Source organism: Nyctereutes procyonoides, unplaced genomic scaffold (assembly GCF_905146905.1).
Source record: "Nyctereutes procyonoides isolate TBG_1078 unplaced genomic scaffold, NYPRO_anot_genome, whole genome shotgun sequence".
Lineage (NCBI taxonomy): Eukaryota > Metazoa > Chordata > Mammalia > Carnivora > Canidae > Nyctereutes > Nyctereutes procyonoides.
Genome location: NW_026575146.1, coordinates 22,494,837 through 22,519,335, shown reverse-complemented (window position 1 = coordinate 22,519,335; position 24,499 = coordinate 22,494,837).

The window sequence follows — 24,499 nt, the reverse complement described above, 5'->3', positions numbered from 1 at the left end:
CAGTCATGTCTCTATCTGTAACATACCATGCAGATCTTCCTTGATTTACAATGGGGGAGGGTATGTCCCTCTAAATCCATCACAAGCTGAAAAGACCAGAAGTCAAAAATACATTTCATACAATCAACCTATCAAATATAGCCCAACCTGGCTGTCCTTAAATATGCGTAGAACACTTAGCCTACAGTTGGGCAAACCGTCTAACGAAAGACTGAAGTGTTGACCATCTCCTGTGATTTACTGAGTCCTGTTCAGAAAGGGACAAACACAATGATTGTCAGCTTGTCGGATGGTTGACCAGGAGCTGCAGCCACCTCTGCCCACCATCAGCAGAGAGGATCCCACTGCCAGCCCCTGACAAGATCCAAACGCAAAATTCCAAGTACAACTTCTCTACCAAATGCAGACGATTTTCACACCATTGTAAAGCCGAGAAATCCTAAGTTGAACCAGACGTCAGAGACCCACTGAATATGACAAGAGATCATCCAAAAAAGAAAAGCTAGTACTGCATCATCACGAAGGATTCTGGGTGTCTGCAGAGCTGAGACTGGGCACCTCCGTGTTGGGTGCAAAGATAGAGACTCCCACATGCCTGCCATTGTGCATGTTTGTTAAGGGTTCACGTGAGGCAGGAACAGAAAGAGATTTCCCTAAGGACTATGGACAACGTGGGTATCTGATCCTTGTGGTCAGAGGCCCACACAAATCCAAGCAATGGGTGTTTTCACACCGCTCAATCTGGGCTGCGGCACATCCTGAAGAATGACATGAGAACTAAATACATAACAGTTGTTGCTGGTGACCCTTTAGAAAGGAAAACCTAACTAACCCCAATAACAATTCAATAAAACATTTCATGACCGTTTGTGTCTCATCCAGAAAATGGATTTTCATGGATAGTCCAGTTGAATAACATGTTGATAATGGGTCATTATGGTTATTTTGCTCTGTTGATCCTTGGTTTCCAGGTTACAGTGGATTTGGGGGCAGAGGGATAATATCTCTAGAGCCAATTTAATTATGTGTGAACCCTGATGTATTAAGTGGGCTCCTCTTTATTTGCATGTGCTGCCTGAGGAGTTTCCAGTCCTTGTGAGCACACATGGGGTGGGAGCACCCCCAGGCTGTGCAGGAAGCCGCGGGATCTCTAATCTTACCGGGGGGCCTCACTCCCAGGGAAATCCCCCTTCTCTCCCCCCCACCGATTTGAAACACCTCTTGTTATTCTCTGGTCTCACCCTGCATTGTTGTTCCCAGAGCTCTGTCTCCAGTGGCCTCTCCACATGTCCAGAGCAGCAGCCTTAGACCCAATTCTGAAGGTTGAGTATATCAAGGCAGGGTGAGCACTGGGGAGTCTAAAATGTAATGCCTTAAAACACAAGTCTGTTGATTTGCTCTCAAATCTTCAGTTTTCAGGGCCTGGAAGTATCGGCTCATGATTCGGGTCTCAGCTGGGAGGACTCGTGACCAGGGGTCAGGGGCATGTGTCTCCCGTGGGGCTTCCCCATGCCACCTCCAGCATGCTGGCCTCTTGCGACCAAATGACTCCCATAGGGAGCAGCTTCACCCAAAGGAGGGATTCCCTGAGGCCCAGACAAAAACTGGGCGGCTTTCCCTACATAAGCAGAGAACTGAAGTCTACATCCTAGGGAGAGAAAGTAAGCACAACTCTGCTGCTGTCTTGATATGTGAAATTTGTTATGTAAATTAAACCCTCTGAATCTGCAAAGCTTCTCTATTTGGCTAGATGATGCACAGAGTGCAGCAATTGCAAAGCATCCCTCAGAGCCAACAGGAGCCTGAGCTAGCAGTGAGGGCAGTGACTTAGCACATGAAAGGGGGATGCATGAGATTGGGGGATGTTGGGACACTGCCACATGTCTTTGGAGTTGGGCAGAAAGGTAGAACAGAGTCCTGGCCTGACTAACAAGGACACTTGGGGATGGAGGCATGGTGGGCAGCCACTGTAGTGTCAGTACTTCAGGACTTCTTTTCCTTTCATGTCTATAGTTCTTGGTCATGCTGCTTTGAAGAATGAAGAGGTGATCCAGAGAAGAGTGGTGGACAGCAAAGCAAAGTTTGTTGAGCAATAGCACAAAGCTCCCAAAGAGGGAGGCGACCCGAGAGGGTTGCGTTGGAGTTTCTAAGTCTAGGGGATTTATGAGCTCTTTTGTGGAAATTATCACACATCTGTCTACCTATTAGGTTACTGTTTATGTGCTGATGGTCTCTTTGGACTGATGTCTGGGGACTTAAGTCTTAATGGCCTCAGCTCGTGATAGTGACAAATGCTTTGTGGTTAATTGTTTTATTTCAGGACATTTTGCAAAAGTCATTTCTGAAAAGCCTGCAAAACAGTGTCAGTGCTTTTTTGTCTCGGCTGTCCCAACTCCAGGTTTCCTTGTTAGGGACCCCGGCCCTGACTGCTTAACTGTCTAACCAGCTCCTAACATCAGGGCCACCTGAACTCAAGTGTGGGGATGACCATTCTCACCTTGGACTCGGAGGTGGGGCTTAGAGCTTTGATGAGCATTCCCGGACAGCTAGGGTCAGTTACAGGGAGAAGGGAAGTAGAGGGAGTGGTGGATGGTGGTATAAGGGGCATCGGGACTGGGCAGGGGGTGCTCACCATAAGGCACAGTGTTAGGTCTATGTTTATTGTCTATAAGCAAAAGTAAGACAAAAGAATGAAGGCGAGTGGATCCACTCCACCCAATTCCCACACAACCTTGCAGCAAGAGGGGTTGAAGAAACATTCACAAGAGCACTCAGTGCAAAGCCATTGACTGAATAAGCAGATTCTGGAAAAAAAGACAATACCACAGGAGAAATAACTCTTTTTACCTATAAAAGAGCCCTTTTCCTGAACATGGCTGCCCATTCTCCACAGGCATGGAAAGGCATCTAGTCATCTGCTGGGATTCGGACTTTGAACTCAGCTATTTTACCAGAGATGTTTAAATTAGAGAAAGCCAAGTCTGTTTGAACTCAGTACAAAAATAGCATTTGTACTATTTGCAGATTTCTCTAGCAGATTTAATTATGGTCTTTGCAGTCAGGTGAATGCCCCCCCCCTTTTTTTGACTGCTACTTCCAGACAAAATTTTCCTCTCCTTCAAAAAGCTATAATTTTGTCAAGAAATCCTCAATAAATCATACTCACTTACTTTCACTGTGGTGACTGAAGGTTTCAAACCTTCAACTGCTAGTAGAATATCAAGATGCCACATCTGAGCTACACTCTCTCGAAGAGTAAATCTGGCAGTTTAAGAAGCTTCAAGGGATAATAACAACAATGATACTTATTTTTAAGCTGACGGGACCCCAGGTGGAGAATACACAAAGATAAATTGAGAAACAGCAATATCCATGTTATTCAAAAAGCTAACAAGGCAACAATTTTAGACAACACCTTTACTTCTCCTAAATGTATTTTAACTAGATGAGAAAATACCTTAGCACTGTGACCCGTAGCTGGATCCAGTAAAGTTGAATTACATGTATACATAGTTTTTCATATTGCTGTTTCTAATAAGGATAACTATGTCTTGGGTTTTCACACCACAGATGTACTATCGTACCCTAGGCTCATCTCAGGGTAAGACAGTACCTTGGGTTCTCACACCACGGATATACTTACTACACTGGGGTCACTGCAGGGTAAGAGAGTGCCCTTCGGTTCTCACATCATGGATGTACTATGGTTACTACGTGCATGTCATCAATGGGTCATCACTCTACGAGCTCAGTGTAGGTTCAGAGACTTTCTAAGATTACTCATGAGAATAGATTCTTGTGCCAGGAACCTGGGGCTACCCATACTCTCTGCCATGCCAGCCATGATCAGATTTTACAAGATGGCTGGGAGCTAGGGAGGACATTTTGACCCATGTATAACATTGTAAACTATAACCTGATGAGTCTGCATGGGCTTCTGGCCATGAGCAAGACAGATGCCCACCTATGGGCATAAGCAGGCACTGAAACATTAGTAGTCACATGTAAAAAGCCCTGGAAACTTAAAAAATTGACTCAGGAGGAGGAGAAATACATAAGTATATAGGCTAAAGAGTCCCAAGCTTAATAGTTATTGTGGGAAATAGGAAAAGAAAAGTAAACCAGTTACACACACACACACGCACATTTTTTCAGTGATATTTGCTCTACATCAGAATGTCATGGAATGAATGACAAGTATAGCACAGAAAACACACACATAACCGATGATGTTATAACAGCATGTGTGGTAACAGATGGAAGCTATGCTCGGGATGAGCACGGCGTAACCTATAAACTTATTGATTCACTATGTTGTACACCAAAAATAATGTAACATTGCTGTCAACAATACTCAAATAAAAAAAAATACATGACATGAAAAGATCCAAACTGCTAACAAGAGATAGCTATTGCCAATAACGAGTGTCCATAACTTGAAAACAAATACCAATGGCAACGTGGAGTAGATTGAATATTGACGAGTAGTAGACTGCATATTGCAGATCAAGAAGCTAAGGTACATGATAGGGTGGCCTCTGGAAGACCAGTAGTCCTGAGCACAGTGAACACAGGGCTTCGGGACCCTGAGGAGAAGCCATGGAGACAGCAGAGATGTCACCCAGATCCAACATTGACCTTCTGAAGACTCCTGATCCCGCTGACGCCCACATTTCCCAAAAGGATTAAGGAACATAACTATTTTAACTAGGGTGAGCCATTTGAATTTGCAAATATTCACTGCTTTTGACTTAACCTGCACAAAAAAAAAAAGCATTTCCATTTTGTCCACTGCCATACCAATCATTGTGATTCATGACTTTTCTACTACTTGAAGCCAAAGCCAAACCCATCCCACCATCTCAGTCTCCTCCGTGTGCAACAGAATGGATGCTTCTAGGAAACAGGAATGGGATCTTGTCTCCAGCAGTCCGCAATGAGGCTTCCCCCTCTGTGTGCTTGGCAAAACAGGGAGAGCCAGTGCGCCTGTAAAATGGGGATGAGAACGCCAACGTCAGGAAGTTGTCTGAGGGAAGACACGAAGAACAAAAGGCTCATTGCATATGATCTGAAACATGCTCAAGGTACTAATTTTCACATTCCCCATTCTTGGCAGCTTCCCCCTCCTCCTGTCACACCGGGGCCCTCAGCCTTCCACTTCTCCTCCGTCCACTTGGCAGCTATTTGTCGGGATAACTACAGCTGGTCACCTCCCACCTTGGCTTCCGAGGCTTGGCTCTTCCCCTCCTTGGCTTTATGCATTTGGCCCAGACTCGTGGAAAATGACCTCTAAGTGGAAACCGCGAGCCAGCTCCTCGAATCCCAGTGGGGGGCCGGCTTTGGGGGTGTAGGTGTCAGAGAGGTGGCTGTCACCTGGTGGAGCTGAGGAGAGACAGCCGGATTCTCTAGCGATCCTGGTGAGACTCAAGGCCTTTTCTCATACCGGGTCCGCTGGTCTTGACCAAGTTTCACTCACTGCTGGTAACCTTTCACTCCCGAATGAGAATTAGCTTTTTCCGTCCATCCAGAAACACTAGAATGAAGAAATAATCCACTGAAAGTGCTATGTGTTGAAAGAGGGATGTTTTGAAGCAAAGCTGCATTTTCTGATTTTTATCTTTCACCAAGCCTGTGGACACGATTATTTTTGAAACTTTCCTTTCAGTAAGCCTGGCATATCATTTTATAACACGGACATCTTTTTCTTTATTTATTCAAGCTGAGGATTCAAGGATTATTAAAAGCAGGAGTGGAGTTGCTGCATGTGTGCCTAACAGGGCTGTTTTCATCATGCTCCTTGAAGACCTAGTCCTGAAATATTTTGGATAAAATGACCCCACCTACTCACTGGCTACTTTCTATTGCTGATGTGGATTAAAATTGGCACTTGGCCTTTGGTGCTGATGGCTGTCACCACCGGTACAACCATAATGTTGGAGCGTCCCCCGGACTACACCGTCTTTGGATGTCCGGAGACCCCCACCACTGCCAGGTGCTCACAAGCTTGAAGACTTCCACGTCGCCAGATAAAAGTCTGAAAGTACAGGGAGTGAGGAGCCAGTAAAAGTAAAACAAAATAAACTAGGGGCAAATTCTATTTGTGAAAAATGGAAATAATTTCTGAGGTTCCAAGCAAGGGAAACTTGAGGCAACACAAAGACAAGGTAGATGTGTCCTTACCGTGTGTGGATGGCATCAGCTAGAAGTTGGCGCCTCCTGGGCACCTCCTTCTAATGTCCCTCACCCTCTGCCCCCATGTCTAGTGACGACAAACCCAGTCTCTTTTTCTATGATTTTGGTGGTTCTTGTTTTCATTGTCTTCCACATTTAAGGGAGATACTTGTCTTTCTCTGACTGACATATTTCACTGATCACAATGCCTTCCAAGTCTGTTCCAGGCTGTTTGTGGCTGTTTGTGGCTGAATAGTGTTCTGTTGCACACACACACACACACACACACATCCTTCTTTATCCGCCCATCCATGGGCAGACATGTGGGGTATTTCCATATCTTGGCTAATGTAGAGAATGCTTCAGCGAACATGGGGAGGTAGATAATGCTTTGAGTTAGTCTTTTTATTTCCTTTGGGTATATTCCCAGAAGTGGAATTACTGCTGGATTCTGGGTAGTTCCAATTTTTTAGTTTTTTTGAGGATCTTCCACACTGTTTCCCAGAGTGACTGCACCAGTTTGCACGCCCATCAACAATGAGGGTCCCCCTTTCTCCACACCCTCTCCAGCACTGGTCACTTTCTGTCATGACAGGCTGGAAACTAGGTCTTTGAGGGAATGTAACCTAATGGGGTTCCGAGTGAATATTTGAAGATAATGCTGATGATGACAAAAATCTCCTGCTGCTGCTGAGTATCCGTGAATAGGAAATTCCTTCTATTGGGTCTGCCCACTACACATCCAAAGCCCTAGAGAAGTAAACAGAGCTCACTGGCAGCCTGTGACCTATCCCCCAAAAGTTTTACATGCAAATATTGACAGATTAAATCAAATCTTAGAAGTGTGCCTTTGGAAGAGTACGTAACACCAAAACAATATTATTAATCACTTAGACCTGATTGATATTTATAGAATTTCCAGCCAAAAGCTGCAGAATAGCTGTTTTTTTCTATTATACATGAAACATTGACCAGGTTTTATGCTCATATTCTAGGACACACAACAAATCTCAAAAAATTAAAAATGCTTAAAATTATCCTAGAGTACATTCTCTCACCATAACTAGAAATCAATCACAAGAAGATACCTGAAAAATCCCTAAATACTTATAAAGAATCCAACATACTTTTAAGTAACCCATGAAGTAGTCAAAGAAACTATCAGAGAAAGGAGAAAGACAATATTTTCAAATAAATGAAACTAAAACACAAAATTTCAAAAATTGTGAGATACTGCCAAAGAAATACTTAGAGAGAAATGTAGAATCTGAAATGATCATGATAAAATCAATGTTTTCCTCAATATATGAGAAAGGAGTAAATAAGGTAAGCTCAAAGTAAATAGAATGAAGGAAAAATTAAAGGAAGAGTCGGAAATCAATCAATAAAGAACAGACAAGCAGAAGAGAAAAAGAGTGGAACCCAAACTGGACCCCTGGAAAGATTGGTAAAATCTATGAACTTTGAGCCAGGCTGAGGGAGGAAAAAAAAAAAAAAAGGAGAGAAGACACTATTTACAAACAAGAGGAGTGAAAGGACATAACTAAGATCTTACAGGCATTAAAGGCATAATAGACATTTTTGTACAGCTTTCCACCAACAAATTGGACAAATTAGTGAGATGGACACATTCCTTGAAGGCCACAAATATCAGGACTAGTTTAGCAAGAAGTAGAAAGCTGCAAAATCCTTTACACTTAAAAAAAAATATGGAAAACTTCCCAACAAAAAGTCCATAGCTTAGCCTTGGAAAAAAATTAAGTAAAACTGTTTTTATGTATAAATTACATGATTATGCGCATAGAAAATCCTAAAGAATTTACAAAACAGCTTCTAGAATTTACACGTGCGTTTCACAAGGGCACAGCACACAATGCAGAAATGCAAAGGTCAATTGTGTTTCCATATTTCTATGTACTACTATCAAAAATGGAATTTGAAATTGAAGCACTATTTACAACAATGTTTTTACAAGGATAAAAATGACATATTTAGGAATAACCTTAAAATATGAATAAGATTTATACATTGGAAAGTAGAAAGGACTGCTAGGGGAAATCCCAGTCACCCTGGGTGGTTGGAGAGATGTGCGCTGTTTGTAGAGAAAAGATGATATTGTTGGGCTGCTAACTTTGCCCAATTTGGTCTACAGATAAAGCAAACCTTGTTAAAATTCCAAAAAAGAACAACCTTAAAGAAAATGAATCTGTGTGTCTTGCATCATCTGATTTCATACCTTCTACAAAGACATGGAAGTCAGGAGCATGGAGTCTCGGAGAGAATAGAAGGAGTCCAGGGTGAACAGCACACGAATAGTCATTTGGCTTCTGGTTAGTGTGGCCATACAAGCCCTGAGGGACACGTCGTCTTTCCACAAATGTCCTGGGACACCTGATAGAAACATGAGGGAAGGGCCGCCTGGCTGGCATAGTTGGTGGAGAGCGCAACTGTTGATCTTGGGGTCTTGAGTTCACGCACCATGTGGGAGGTAGAGATTACTTAAATAAATAAATATTTTTTGTAAAAGGAAAAGAAATATGAGGGGAATTGACATCAGTTTATACTGTGGACAAAAATGAATTAAAAATGGGCTCTAGACCTCAGCATAAAAGCTGCAGCTGTAAAATGTCTGAGTGGAGTCCCAAGAGAAAGAACTTGAGGTCAGTGGTTATCCCTTATATAGGAAAGCATAAAGTATAGATGGCAGAGAAAAATTTAATAAATTGAACTTTATCAGAATAAACAGTCATGCTCTTAAAAAAATGTAAAAGAAGAAAAGTCAAGCCACACACTGGGGGAGAATATAAGACACAGGCTTGTGTCTGGAGAATAATGTGAACACTTGCAACTCAATAAGGAGATACACAAAGCAATTAAAACAGCAAAATATTCAAACAAATAAGACATATTGCCAATAAGCACATGAAAAAATGTTTGATTAACATCTACAGTCAACGATGAATGAAAGTGGGAGCTACCGTCCTCACTGCAGCCACATTGGAATATGCGTGTCTTGAGTTGTAAAGACTAAATATGCTTCCAGAATATTTTCAGGAAATGTAGGTGTGGCTGGCATCAATGAGGAAAGAAAGAGAGGAGGTGAAGGAAAAACCCGGGTCCGTGGCCACCGCTAGCATCCCGGCTGCGGGAGCTCTGCTGTCTTCTGCCCGAAATCCCGAGTTCCTCTCTGCAGGCTGTTGTCCCACCTCACTCACCAGGTGGTGTGGACTGATTCTCAAACCCCTGCTTTATCCACGGCATCACATGGTCACTGGGGGACACAGCAACGTCGTCTGTCATGGGATATCTTATACTTGAACCTTCTGGGATCAAACCTCATCCCCAGGTTTTGCAAAGGTAATGATTAGAGCTAAAGGTAGTGAAAGGGAAGCCACTGAATCCCTACAGATCTCTGGGTTCATTGATCACATTCAGAAGGAATTCCTCGGAACCAATATACCTTCTAGCTGTTGGGAAAAAAAAATCACCTCCAAAAGGCAATGGATCATCTGTAAATATATAGCAAATTTTGTTGTTGACTTTGCTTATCTGAGGAAAAACACATCATCACTTTTGGGGCTGAGCTTACAAATGCAGAAGATGGTCCAGGGAACTGGCCAAGTGTCCTATCGAACACATCACAGGAAATGAGTTAAGCATTACAAAATATCCTTTCACTCTGTATTAAAATTGCATCTTAGTCACAGATTTCTCATGGCCTTGAGAGTCGCCTTTGGGAAGGCATGATTTTCATGTTGAGCATCTTGCTGAAGAATTTTTATACTCAGTTAGGGACCTAGGTCATGCACTTCTCTTGCTCACAAGTAGTATTTCAAGTCATGATCTCAAAGATTACATCTGTGTAAACTTCGTAAATCGAAGCCAACTGAAAACAAGCAATTACCAAAAATAGTGTCTAGTCCCTTAACGAGCAAGTCTTCCATTGAAATCAGCACAGTGCCTTTCAGCAACTGGCAGATGGATAACAGGTTGCTGGGCGCCCCGGGGAGCCTCCAGAGAGGGGACCCAGAGGTCGCCCCCCGCTCTGACACCTCGACAACTTGCTAACAAAAGTACACAACCTGAATACTTTCTTCATGCATCCCTAATTTAAGAAGATCTACGCCAATAGAGCGCACTGTGGATATGCTACAATATCTTCACAGCGGTAAGATTCCGCTCACCTTACCTTGTCCCTGTGCCGCTGGCAGCTACGTGGTTTAATTCAAAGTTCTACCATGAACTATTATGTTAAAGAATCAACAAATCTTTAAAGATATTTAGTTTTTTTCTTTTAGGTTTATCAACACTTTCACAATTGCTAGCATTCTTATAAACTTAAATTTCTGTTTCCCTTTGGTCTGAAAAACATTCTTTAGCATAGTGTGAGCCCCCTGGCCACACATTCCTTCAGCTATCGATCATCTGAAAATATCTGCCTTCATTTCCGAGACATGTTTTAATTGGGCACAGAAATCTACTGACGCTTTTCATTTCCACCACTTTGAAGATGTCGTTCCATTTCCCCATGGCCACCAGGGTCTCTGATGGGACAGACTGTCTTTCTTTCTTTTTTTTTTTTAATTAATTAATTATTTATTTATTTATGATAGTCACACACAGAGAGAGAGAGAGGGGCAGAGACACAGGCAGAGGGAGAAGCAGGCTCCATACACCGGGAGCCCGACGTGGGACTCGATCCCGGGTCTCCAGGATCGCGCTCTGGGCCAAAGGCAGGCACTAAACCGCTGCGCCACCCAGGGATCCCCAGACTGTCTTTCTCACCATAATTTCTATCTATAAAATGTGTGTGTGTGTGTGTGTGTGTGTGTGTGTTTAAATCTGCTTGCTTTCAAGAATCTCTTTTCAATAAACTTTTCATTTCAGAGCCCTTTTAGATTTACAGAAAAATTGCAAAGACAACACAGAGCGTCCCCATGTCCCCCCACACCCAGTCCCTGTTACTAGCGTCCTTCGTCGGCATGGTCCGTTTGTCACAACTCATGAACCTATGTTAATACGTTGTCATTACCTGAAGTCCATATGTTTTTCAGAGTTCTTACTTTTTATCTCATGTCCTCATTTGCTCATGGATCCCACTCAGGACACCACGTCTCCTGAGCCTCCTTTGGGCTGGGGCAGTTTCTCCGACTTTGACTCCTCCTTTGTGGAGGACTGAGGGGTCAGGAATCTCGTAGTGTGTGTCTCCACTGGGATCTGTGGGATGTTGTCTGCAGCACGGGGCTGGGGTTACGTGATCCTTGGGGAGGAACGCAGAGATGCAGCGGGGGAGTGCCGTCCCCACCACACTGCAGGTGAGGTGCACCTTGGCTCCGTCACCACTGTCGCTGTCGACCAGCTCGCCAGGCTGAGGGGTGGTGTCAGAGGCCTCCCCACAGACTCACTCTTCTTTGTCCTCTTCAGCCTGTGCTCTTGGGAAGGAACTTTGCGTGTGGAGCCCACACGCAGGGCTGAGGAGTCACGGCCTGCCTCTCAAGGGAGGACTGTCTGCATTCAGATTGGAGTTCTGAAGATGCAAGAACCGTCCTTCCCCCGTGTTAAATTTATTCCTTCATTTATTTTTATAAGCATGGGCTCAAAGATATTTAATCTATGTTTTGGGTATGGCCCGATAACTTAGTTTTGTTTCTCATATTGTTCCTGAGGGAGACTCGAAATGCCCTTAACAGACACCATCTTTTTTTTTAAAGATATTATTTATTTATTCATGAGAGATGCAGAGAGAGAGAGAGAGAGAGAGAGAGAGAGAAGCAGAGACACAGGCAGAGGGGGAAGCAGACTCCATGCAGGGAGCCCGATGCGGGACTCGATCCTGGGACTCCAGGATCACACCCTGGGCCCAAGGCAGGCGCTAAACCGCTGAGCCACCCAGGGATTCCCCCAGACCTCATCTTTGTGCATTTTGTTAACAATATGACAAGAGTCCCCAACCTGAGTGTGTATACTTCCTGCCCCTCTAGAAAGAGTCATTTCTCCAAGAAGCCCTGGAAGGATGATCTTTTTAGCTTTTTCTTGATGAAATTGACTATTAAGTGCCAGGTTTGGTTTTGGTTTTCTTTGTATTTTTCCTCTTGTTACAACTGTTTCTTGCCTCTGTATGCTGGTACTGATACTTTTCATTACATGGGAGAAATCTGTGCTCCTTTCTTGTTTGTTTTCTCTTCCTTGTGATTTCTCCTCTTCCCGGGACTTCAGCAGAATTTGCCAGACTGTGCGTGACCGGACTGCTTGTTACATAGACTCACTCGTTCCTTCTTGGGGTTCACATCTGCTTCTGTATCTCCACTGAAATTCTCCATCTCTTTACCCATCACCCCTAGCTCCTCCTGGAAGATAGATAATGTATTTATTATTTATGACTTTTGTATGCTAATTCCAATATATCGGCCATCAGTGAGCTGGCTGCTATTAATACTTTTCTTTTTGTGTGTCACATTTCTTTGCTCCTTTGCAAGCCTTATAATTTTTTTTCTTTTACCTCTTGTTGGACACTGTGGATAGTACATTGCATAGAGTCTAGATCCTGTAATCTTTTCCTAAGAACATTTTATTTTTGTTTTACCAGGTGGTTAAATTACTGGAAACTCATCCTGACCTTGAAGAAGAGACTTCTTGGATACTGTGAGGGTGGGTCGGTTTCAGTCCTGGCTCCAGTCCCAAGACATGAGTCACTCTTTACCATGTACACTCACTTGGGGAATATACACTGCAACACCTCCCTCTGCATCCTCAGGATTCCAGCCTCCAGCTGTTGCTTTATGCTTGGGAGTCTTACAGTGCAGTGAATCTCTTATCCTAAGATTTAGGGAAAACATGTATAATTTCTGGGGCTCTCTCCCTGTTTTTTAGGATCTCTGGTTCATCATTAACTGTTTTGATGACTTAAAACTGTGATCTTTGAGTCTCCAGTCAGTAAGACTGCCCCCTTCACCTGAGCTGCCCCTCTATGCAGAGTGTCCTCAGAGAGAGAGAGAGAGAGAGAGAGAGAGGAGAGAGAGAGAGAGAGAGAGAGAGTAAACATCAAACCACGTTTGCTATTCTGTTCTCAGGGAGCTGTATGACCAAGAGTTTTTGTGCTTTCATTGTTAATCTCTCCAGAGCTTCAAATAGGTTTTGTTTGCTTTTGTTTTTCAAAGATTTTATGTTTTAGAGCAGTTGTAGGCTCACAGCAAAATTGAAGGGATGGTGCAGGGGTTTCCCAAGGAACCCTTGCCCCCACATGTGCATAGTCTCCCTCATTATCAGCATCACGCACCAGAGGCTACATTTTTTACAATTGATGAACCTGTTCTGCTACATCAGAATTGTCCCAAACCCATAGTTTACATTAAGATTCACTCTTGGAGGGATGCCTGGGGGACTCAGTGGTTAAGCGTCTGCCTTTGGCTCAGGGTGTGATCTTGGGGTCCTGGGATCAAGTCCTCCATTGGGCTCCAGGCAGGGAGCTTGCTTCTCCCTCTGCCTATGTCTCTGCCTCTCCCTCTGTGCTTCTCAAGAATAAATAAATAAAATCTTTAAAGAGAGAGAGAGAGAGATTCACTCTTGGTAGTGTATATTCTGTGAGTTTGGAAAAATGTATAGTAACATAAATCCACCATTATAGTATCACATGGCATATTTTCACTAAAATCGTCTGCGCTTCACCTGTTCATTCACACGTCCCCCCAACTCCAGGCAACCACTGTCATTCTTATCATCTGTGAGGTCGTGCCTCCACCAGGATTTCAAATAATTGGAATCACACACTATATGGCCTTTTCAGATCAGTTATTTTCACTTAGTGATACACCTTGAATGTTCTTCTATGTCTTTTCATGGTTTGATGGGTCATTTCTTTTTAGTGCTGAACTCTATTCCATAGTCTGGATATGGTAAGTTTATTTATCTATCCACCTACTGAAGGACATCTTGGGTGCTTGTAAGTTTTGGCAGTTATGAATAAAGCTATAACAGATAATCATGTGCAGGTGTGTGTGTGGACATAGGTTTTAGATCCTTTAGGTAAAAGTAAAGGTACATGATTGCTGGGTCATATGGTTAGAATATGTTTAGTTTTGTAAGAAATCACCCAACTGTCTTTCAAAGGGGCTGCACCATTTTGAGTGGCCACCAGCCATGAATGGGAGTTCCTGCGGCTCCACATTCTCACAGTACCTGGTGAGGATTTTAGCCACTAGTAGGTGTGTGGTAGTAGGATTTCACTATTGTTTTAATTTGCATCTCCCTGAGGATAGATGATGTACAGCTTCTTTTCATATGCTTATTTGCCACCTACATATCTTCTTGGGTGAGGTGTCTGTTAAGATTGTTGGCTCATTTTTTAATTGGGTGGTTTGTTATTTTATTGTCGAGTTCTTTACATAATTTGAGTTCTTTTTAAAAAAATATTTTACTTATTTATTCATGAGAGACACACAGAGAGAAGCAGAGACATAGGCAGAGGGAGAAAGAGGCTCCCCATGGGGATCCCGATGTGGGACTCAATCCCAAGACCCCAGGATCATGCCCTGAGCCAAAGGCAGATGCTTAACCACTAAGCCACCCAGGTGTCCCTTGAGTTCTTTAATAACAGTATTTTATCAGGTGTGTCCATTGCAAATAATTTCTTCTAGACTATTACTTTTCATTCTCCCAATGGTTCACAGAGCAGATATTTTATTTTTAATGAGGACCGACTTATCCCTTCTTCCTTTGTGGGTTGTTCCTTTGGTGTTGGCATCAGATTAAGGGCATCACTAAACCTCAGGGCATCTAGGCTTTCTACTGTGTTATCTTCTAGGAGTTTCATGTATTATCTTTAGGTGTGTGATCCATTTTGAGATATTTTTTTGCTGGTAATATAAGTTCTATGTCAAGATTCATTTCTTTACAGGTTAATGTTCAGTGTTGTAGCACCATTTGTTGTAAACACTGAATTTGCCCCACTGATTTCCTTTGCTAAAGATAAGTCGACGAGATTTGTGTAGGTCTCTTCCTGGGCTCTTTATTCCATTTAACTGATCTATATGCCTTTTCTTACACCAATATCATACTGCCTCGATTACCATAAATAATCAGGTAGCATGAATCCTCCAACTTTGTTCTTCTCCTTCAATATTGATCAGATATGCTATTCTGGGTCTTTGTCCATATTAGCTTTATTTTTTATAATAAATTTATTTTTTTATTGGTGTTCAATTTGCCAACATACAGAATAACACCCAGTGCTCATCCCGTCAAGTGTCCCCCTCAGTGCCCATCACCCATTCACCCCCACCCCCCGCCCTCCTCCCCTTCCACCACCCCTAGTTCGTTTCCCAGAATTAGGAGTCTTTATGTTCTGTCTCCCTTTCTGATATTTCTCACACATTTCTTCTCCCTTCCCTTATATTCCCTTTCAATATTATTTATATTCCCCAAATGAATGAGAACATGCACTATTTGTCCTTCATATTATACAATCTTGTGTAATCGCTGATTAGTTCCAGGAGGGTTTTTTTGTCAATGTTTTATGTTTTCGCCACAGGTAATCCATTCATCTGTGAACAAAAATAGTTTTATTTCTTTGATCCCAATATGTATCATTTCATAACATTTTCTTATCTTAATGCATTAGTTAGGATTTCCACTATGATATTGAAAAGCTGCAGAGGAGAGGACATGCTTCCCTTGCTCATGATCTTAGAGGAAAATTTCAAGTTTTCCACCAGTAAGTATGATGGTAGCCATAGGATTTTTTTTTTTGTAGATAGACTTTATTGACTTGAAGAAGATTCCTTTTTTCCTTGTTTATCGAGATTTTCTATCAAGAAAGGTGTTGGATTTTTTTCAGATGCTTTTTGCACATCTCTTGATATGATCATGTGGTTTATCTTTTTTAACCTGTTGGTGTGATAGATACGTTAATTGATTTTTGAATATTTAACCAGCCTTGCAGACCTGAGATATATCCCACTTGGTCATCATGTGTAATGTTTTATACATTGTCATATTCAATTTGCTAATATCTTACTGAGAACATTTATGAGAACATCTATGTTCATGAACGATATTGACTTATGGTACCTTTAATCGTAATATCTTTATGTTTTTGGTAGTAGAGTATTGCTGGCCTCATAGTATGAGTTAGAAAGTATTCTCTCTGCTTCTCTCCTTGAAAGAGATTACAAAGAATTCATATAATTTCATCCTTAAATATTTGGTTGAATTCACTAGTGAATGCATTTGAGCCTGGTATTTCTGTTTTGAAAAGTGATTATTTATTGATTCAAATTATTTAATAGATATGGGATTATCCAAATTGTCTATTTCTACATGGGTTTTGAAAGATTGTATCTTTCAAAGAATTGTTCCAATTCATCTAGGTTATCAAATGTGTATGTGCATAGATTTGTTTATAGTATTGCACGATTATCCTGTAATGACCATGGAATCTGTAGTAATGACTCCTCTTTCAATTCTGATATTAGTAATTTGTGTTTTTTTTTTCTTATTCTGGAGAGAGAATTATTGATTTTCTTATGTTTTTCAAAGAATCAGATTTTAGTTGTATTGATTTTCTCTATTTCTTGTTTTCAATATGATAAATTTCTGCTGTAATTCTTTTTATTTATTTTCTTCTGCTTCCTCTGAATTTAATTTCCTCTTCTATTTCTAGTTTCCTAATGGGGAAACTTAGATTATTGACTTTGGACACTTTTCTTTTTCTTTTTTTATACAAATTTATTTTTATTGGTGTTCAATTTGCCAACATATAGAATAACACCCAGTACTCATCCCATCAAGTGTCCCCCTCAGAGCCCGTCACCCAGTCACCCCCACCCCCCGCCCACCTCCCCTTCCACCACCCCTAGTTCATTTCCCAGAGTTAGGAGTCTCTCATTCTGTCTCTCTCCCTGATATTTCCCACTCATTTTTTCTCCTTTCCCCTTCATTCCCTTTCACTATTTTTTATATATTCCCCCAATGAATGAGACCATATAATGTTTGTCCTTCTGTTTCTAAGAATGCATTCAATACCATGGATTTCCTTCTAAGCCTTGTTTTCACTACATCCTACAAGTTTTGATAAGTTGTGCTTTACTTTTCACTTAGTTCAAAACATTTATAAATTTCTCTTAATTTCTTCTTTGACCCATGTGTTATTTAGATGTGTTGTTTAATCTCCACATATTTTTTTGATTTCTCAGTTATCTTTATGCCATTGCTTTATTTTTTTGTAAATTTATTTTTTATTGGTGTTCAATTTGCCAACATATAGAATAACACCCAGTGCTCATCCCATCAAGTGCCCCCCTCAGTGCCTGTCACCCAGTCACCCCCACCCTCCACCCACCTCCCATTCCACCACCCATAGTTCGTTTCCCAGAGTTAGGAGTCTCTCATGTTCTGTCTCCCTTTCTGATATTTCCCACTCATTTTTTTCTCCTTTCCCCTTTATTCCCTTTCACTATTTTTTATATTCCCCAAATGAATGAGACCATATAATGTTTGTCCTTCTCCGATTGACTTATTTCACTCAGCATAATACCTTCCAGTTCCATCCATGTCAAAGCAAATGGTGGGTATTTGTGGTTTCTAATGGCTGAGTAATATTCCATTGTATACAAAAACCACATCTTCTTTATCCATTCTTCTTTTGATGGACACTGAGGCTCCTTCCACAGTTGAGCTATTGTGGACATTGCTGTTATAAATATCGGGGTGCAGGTGTCCCAGCGTTTCATTGCGTCTGTATCTTTGGGGTGCCATTGCTTTCTAATTTAATTCTACTATGGTCTGAGAACATACATACTGTAGTTTCTATTATTTTACACTTTTAAGATCTATTTTGTGGTCTAGAATGTGACCTATCTTGGTGAATGTTCCATGAGCTTGAAAAAAAAAATGTTTGTCCTGCCTTTGTTGGATGGAATAGTTTATAAATTACAATTACATATAATTGATTGATGGTGATGTTAAACTGCAACTATATCCTACTGACTTCTGCTGGATCTATCCATTTCAGAGTCAGGTATTGGAATCTCCAACTATGACAGTGGATTAATCTCTATGTGTCTTTGCAGTTCTATCCATTTTTTTCCTCATAGAGTTTGACTCTGTTGTTATGCACATTCACATTAAGGATTGCTATGTTTTCTTGGAGAATTGACTTCTTTACCATTATATATTCCTTTCTTTATCCCTGATAACTTTTCTTGTCTTAAAATCTGCCCTGTCTAAAGTATAGCTACTTTTGCTTTTCTTTGATTAGTGTTAGTATGGTTTATTTTTCTCCATCGATTTAGTTTTAATCTATACTTGTATTTATATTTAAGGATATTTCCTTTAGTGAACATATAGTTGGGTCTTGTTCTTTTTATTCACTTTGACAATCTCCATTAATTGGTAAATTTAGACCTTTGGTGTTCAAAGTGATTATTGATATAGTTGGATTAATGTCAATCATATTTGCTACTGTTTATATTTGTTATCCTGTGCTTTGCTCCTATTTTTGCCTTCCACTCTTTTGCTGCCTTGGGTGATTTTATTTGAGCATTTTTCATGATTTTATTCTCTCTCCTTTCTTAATGTATCTGTTATACTTCTTTCTTTACTTTTTATTTAAGTGGTTGCTACAGAATTTGCAATATACATTTACCGTTATTCTGAGTCCACTTTTAGATAATACTATCCCACTTCTGAATCCTGATTTAACTGAGATGCTCTTTCATCACCATGAAGTCTTGGAGTTAAAACAAACTAAGAGGAAAAAAGACTCAAATTATCCCTTTATTTTGAATGCGTTTGGACAAGGGATCCCAATGGCCTCAGATCCCAATGTTTAGTAGACACATTGAACCATGTAGAGGATGCTACTTTTATTGTATTCTAACTTGAAGCAACTTAAAGCAGGAACTAAGGATCATTCCTATACATTTCTTTTAATCCCTAAACCTTAGAATTAGTAATCACCAATATGAGAGGGAAGACTGATTTAGAAGAATCAAGGACTGACAAAAGCCCCAAAAAATGAAGAGAGAAGCCCAGAATTATATGAGACCACTTTGACAGATTGCTTGGTGCCATCACTTTACACCAAAGCTTAGAGCCCCAGCCTTGGCCTTCTTTACTCTGTCCACATTCATTGCATCATCCTGTGAAAGAAGAGAGGGCTCTGAAGAGGAAGAAAAAGTCAGGATCTCAGAGGGCCATCCTGTTGAGAGTGTATTTGAAGGAAAGTCATGGAGAGAGATCTCCTGTTCTGTTTTATGTATACAAGAAAAACAGAAATTCAGATTCCCAGAAAAGGTAAAACAATACAGTCTATTTTGTTGGTCTATTCACATTTTGTATAAAAAAAAAAAGAGGATGGTCCTGGGCCAACACCACAGCTCCTGCTCCAAGAGGTCCACAGCCAAAGGCCCCACAGGATTGCATTTATCATTTCAAAGCATATCTATCAAGCTATCAAGACAGTGTATACACATGCAAATGATAATTTGAAAATCCAAGACTGGTTATTTAAATACCCCAAATTGACAGCCACTGTACAAAATTTAGTAGATATCTCCTTCCATTATGGAATTACGTATCCCCACAGATAAATCAAAATTCCATTGAAATGAATCTCCCCTTCGTTTGCTCCCCAGAGAAAATCTCAATATATGGCCTTTCCCCACTTACTCTGCTTACCCCCAAGCCAAGAGCTGGAAGAAGAATAGCCCTTATTTGGAGTGTGATTTGCTTAAGCTTCAATTTTAGCCCCCGGAGGCATTCATGGCAGCTCCCCCACTCGCCTCAACACCACGAGCCGGGTTTTCTTCAACCCAAAACTCTCATTCTTCATCTTTCCACGGTTCTAAGAACAGTTAGTACAGATTGGAATAGCACAGCAATGACCCCGTGCCCACAGAGTGGGGAAAACATAAATAACAGAGCTGAATGTGAGGACGGCAGTGAGTTTCAATCCAAAGCTGGCATTGCTAGCAAGGCAGCCTCACTGGACCCTCGGGTCTGCCCACTGTGTCATTATCTCCTGAGTCATCTCCCTCGTTCTCTGCCATCTACTCAACAGTTCTTGTAGGCATCCTTCAGTGTCCTCAGACCTCTGAGGTCTCCGTGCTGTCATGTCACAAGAACATAGTAGTAAAGAGATTCATTTCTCCCATGCAGGTCTGTCCATCTGCCCATGGATAGATGTGCCTCCTTCTTTTAGGCACGTGTTCTCACTGTGTTCTCTGGGTCTCAGCCCCAGTTGCCTCCTCACCTGCTTGGTTCACTCAGCTATTCTCTCTCTCAGTGTCTTCGTATCTTCTAACAACCTCTCACCAACATCAGACACATAAGCCATGTCCACGTATGGAAACACCTCCCTGACCCACAGGCTTCTCCAGCCACTGCTCTCCTCCATGCCCGACCTCACCTTTAAATGCACTTCAGCCATTAATCTCTCCTCACTTCCCACTTCTATTTTGGTTTGTTTGATTATTTTGTTGTTTATTATGGTAAAATATACACAACATAAAATTTGCCATCATGACCACTTTTGAGTGTGCAGTTCAGGGGCATTAAGTTAATTCACATTGTTGCATGACCGTGACCACCACCCATATGCAGAGCTCTGTTCTGCTCAAACTGAAATTCCATCCCCTTAAACAGTGGTGCCCCACTCCCCATTCAGCCCTGGGCTTCCACCCTTTGCTTTCTGTCTCTATTTCATGATTCCAGGAATCTCATATAAGTGGACTAGTACTATATTTGTCCTTTCCCATCTGGTTTATTTCACTGGGCATCATGTTCCCTCGGTTCATCCACATTGTCGCAAGTGACAGAAACTCCTCCCTTTGTAAGGCTGAAAAATAACCCATGGTGAGAGCACACTCTGTTGTGCTTATTCATTCTTTCACTTGTGTGGCTCCCATGTTTTAGCTATTGTGAATAATTCTATGAATACGTATGTAAAAATACCTATTCAAGAACCTGTTACCAATTCTTTTGGATATGTACTCAGAAGTGGAATTGCTAGATCGTATGTTAATTCTCCTTAATTCTTTTGGAAATTGCCATAGTGTTTTCCACAGTGGTGGTACCATTTTAGATTCCTATCAACAGTGTAGAAGGATCCCCTCCACTTTTCTAGCCACTATGATCTTGTTTTACACCACCTATTTATTTAAAACTATTTTTGACAAGGTCACTAATTATTTTCTCAACATTAAATCCAATCATTCCTGTTCAGTCCCTATTTATTATAATTTTTCATGAGTTTCATTCATTAATAAACATTTATTGAGTGCTCACTATGTGCCAGTAACAACTGTACTTCCTGGGGATGTAATAATAAATGAGATAGGCAAAAAACACGAACTTTATTGAGGCCCACTGATTAAAAGTAAAAAAGAAAATAGAAAGCATCTGTTAATAATAAGTGGTTAGGAGAAAAGTAAGAAGTAGAGACAAAATATAGGAATTACTGGTGAAAATGTATTGAAAAGTTATGTAACTGTCAGGGAGAATGAGACAATGACATTTGTGTAAGGACAAAAAGGAAATTTCTGCCAAATGGTGCAATTAAATTGGAGGAATTTGTGGTATGTAGTAAAGTTGTTTAAAAAAATAAATGGCTGGTGTGCCTGGGGGTGGCTCAGCTGGATGAGCATCTGACTCTTGGTTCTACTCAGGTCATGATCTCAGGGTCCTGGGATCAAATACCGTGTTGGGCTCTGCACTCAGCAGGGAGTCTTCTTGAAATTCTCTCTCTCTCTCTCACCCCTTCTGCCCCTCCCACTTGTGTGCTCTCTGCCTTTCTAAAATAAATACATATTTTAAAAAATTAAAACAAATAACATAAACTGATAATTCCGTTATCAGCAGGCAAATTAAGACAAGAATTTGGTTTGAGAACAGAGGAGATTTTGCATTAGACAAATTTGAAGTTATGGCACAAAAGTAGGGAGATGGTATCCAGTGGGAAGGCATAAACATGTGACGAGGACCCAGAAGAGATACCCAGATGTGAACAGTACTTAGGCTCTGTGTACAGCCAGCAAACCAACCCAAGAGCTCGTCCAAACAGATCCTTACTGACTGCTCTGCTCCAAATATTCAAGATGGAATTAAACATGTTTGAAATTTGTATTGACTCCTTCAAATAGCCAATTTTTTTGTTAGTCTGTTCATATTTCATGTATTCAGAGGCTATCACTTACATTATGAGACTACAACTGTGTAAACTTATTATTAAATTTAATGTAATTTTTGTGAGATGGATAGTGACAGTTACTTAAGCAAATATTGTTTAGTAAGTAGTGATATTAGAGTGTTAACAAGAATATTCTAGAACAGAATACATTCAGTATATGTAATGTATGTTGCTTGATGAGTTTTCAATCTTTTTCACATTTAGTCAAATATAGAGTGCCAAATCCAAGGCATTGATTTCAAGTCTCATTTCATTTTAAAAAAATGGGAAAGTTTGGTTCAAAAAGAGGATTTCCAAGGATCTGGGGCCATTAAACATTTCTTATAAAGAGTCTTTTCAAAGAGTTAATGGTAACTTAATGAAATACACATGGTTTAACATTTCTTTGCAAATTCAGTGATTGAAGGGAAAAACAATTTTGTGCAAAACGTGTTTGCCAGGACCTTTCAAAAATAGGTTAAGATGTATTCTGTTGAAAATTAAGGGCTGCTGGTTCCATCCATCCCTATCAACAGATATCATTGTTGGAAATAGGAGACCCAACGCCAGAAGTGATCTGACACCAGAACCAGATGTGGATTCTCACACAGGAAATTTTTTTATGATGTTCCAGAAAACGAACACCGCCCGTTTGGGTCAGCATCAAGTGGAAGCTTTGCAGCTGACCGCGGTTCCTTGTGGCCGGCGCCAGGTTCCAGCCATTTGGTCAGTGGTCTTGGGGTTGGTTCCAGGAAGGATTTGCCTCCCATGCCGTATCCTGAAGGCTTTCTGCTGTTTGCCTTGAGACTATATCCTCCACTATTGGTCTAAATCTTCAATTCATGACACGCAAGTATACTTTTTTTGAATTAGCCAAAATTCGGCTTTACTGCATAAAACTATTATATTAACTTATATGACCCAGTATCACTGGTAGAATGGGGAAGCCCTGGCCTTCTTGCCAGTGTACTGTGACAGGTGGCCACTTCAGGCACTGGCTCAAGGAGTTTCTGGGACATTCCACATGCTTCCAGTTGTAAGAAACTCAACATGAATTAGAATGAGAAATAGGATTTATTGGAAGAGTGTAAGGTAGAAGGCAACAGATTTTAAAAATCTGAAGTAGTCTGTGCCATCACTGTCCTCTCCCCCCTCTCTCTGCCTCTGCCTCTCTCTGTCTCTGTCTGTCTCTCTCAATCTACCTGCATTGTATCTTTGGTTTGCTTTTCTCTCTACTGGCTCCATGCTCTGTGTGTTGGAAGCTTTGTTCGTGTAGCTGGTCACAGCTTCCGAGAGCAGAGGAATCATATCCACAGAGCTGGGGGATGTGAAGGAGATGTTTGCCCAGAGAGTAAGACAGGGAAGCCTTGGGTCTCCTGCCAACTGGCGTGGCTGGGTCTTCCATGTCTACCTGGATGGCCATTGTTCTGGGCATGGTGCACACGAATTCCCCAGCCATCAGGACCCTCCTGTGTCCCTGAAGTGTCAGATGTAAAGGCAAGAGCCACGTGGTCAGGAAGGAGTATGATACCTTCATCAAAGGAAGAAGGGATGTAGTTTCAGGCAAAATAATTTGTGTTGACTATAGAAGCAGTAGAAGTGTGAAGCTAACTCCAAGCCTCTCTGTGTGGGTGTGATTTAGACAGCCACGCCTGTGCCCAAGCAGGCTTTCTAGACATAGTAAGACTTGGGTTGTTCACATCATCAGAATACAGTAGGAAACTGGGATACACCCATGATCGCCCAAGTGAGGGTAAGGGTCTTTTTCACAGCTGTAGATGAGAAAAGAGAGAAAGTAAATCTGTGTGGATTATTCACAAAGTCTCAACAAAGTGGTAAATTCAGAGTACTCTTGTCCTCAGTGTAACCCTTGAACCTCCATGCAAGGTGCCAAAGAGCATGAGCTCTTACTCCAACCTCATATTTAAAATGAGGTCTCCTCCACCTCCCCTCCTCTCTCAGCCCCTCGCAGCACTGACTAAAGACATTTATTAAGCATCCACTGGGGGTAAAGCACTATTGCGGAAATAATTATGTGCAAGCCATGGTACACATAGAGCATATTCTGTACAAAGTAAGGTTAGTGGGAGGCCTTCTACATCCTGGAAACTGTTGTTTAATTATATCATCCTGCAGGCATGGTTAATACCCCTTCATTATTTTTAT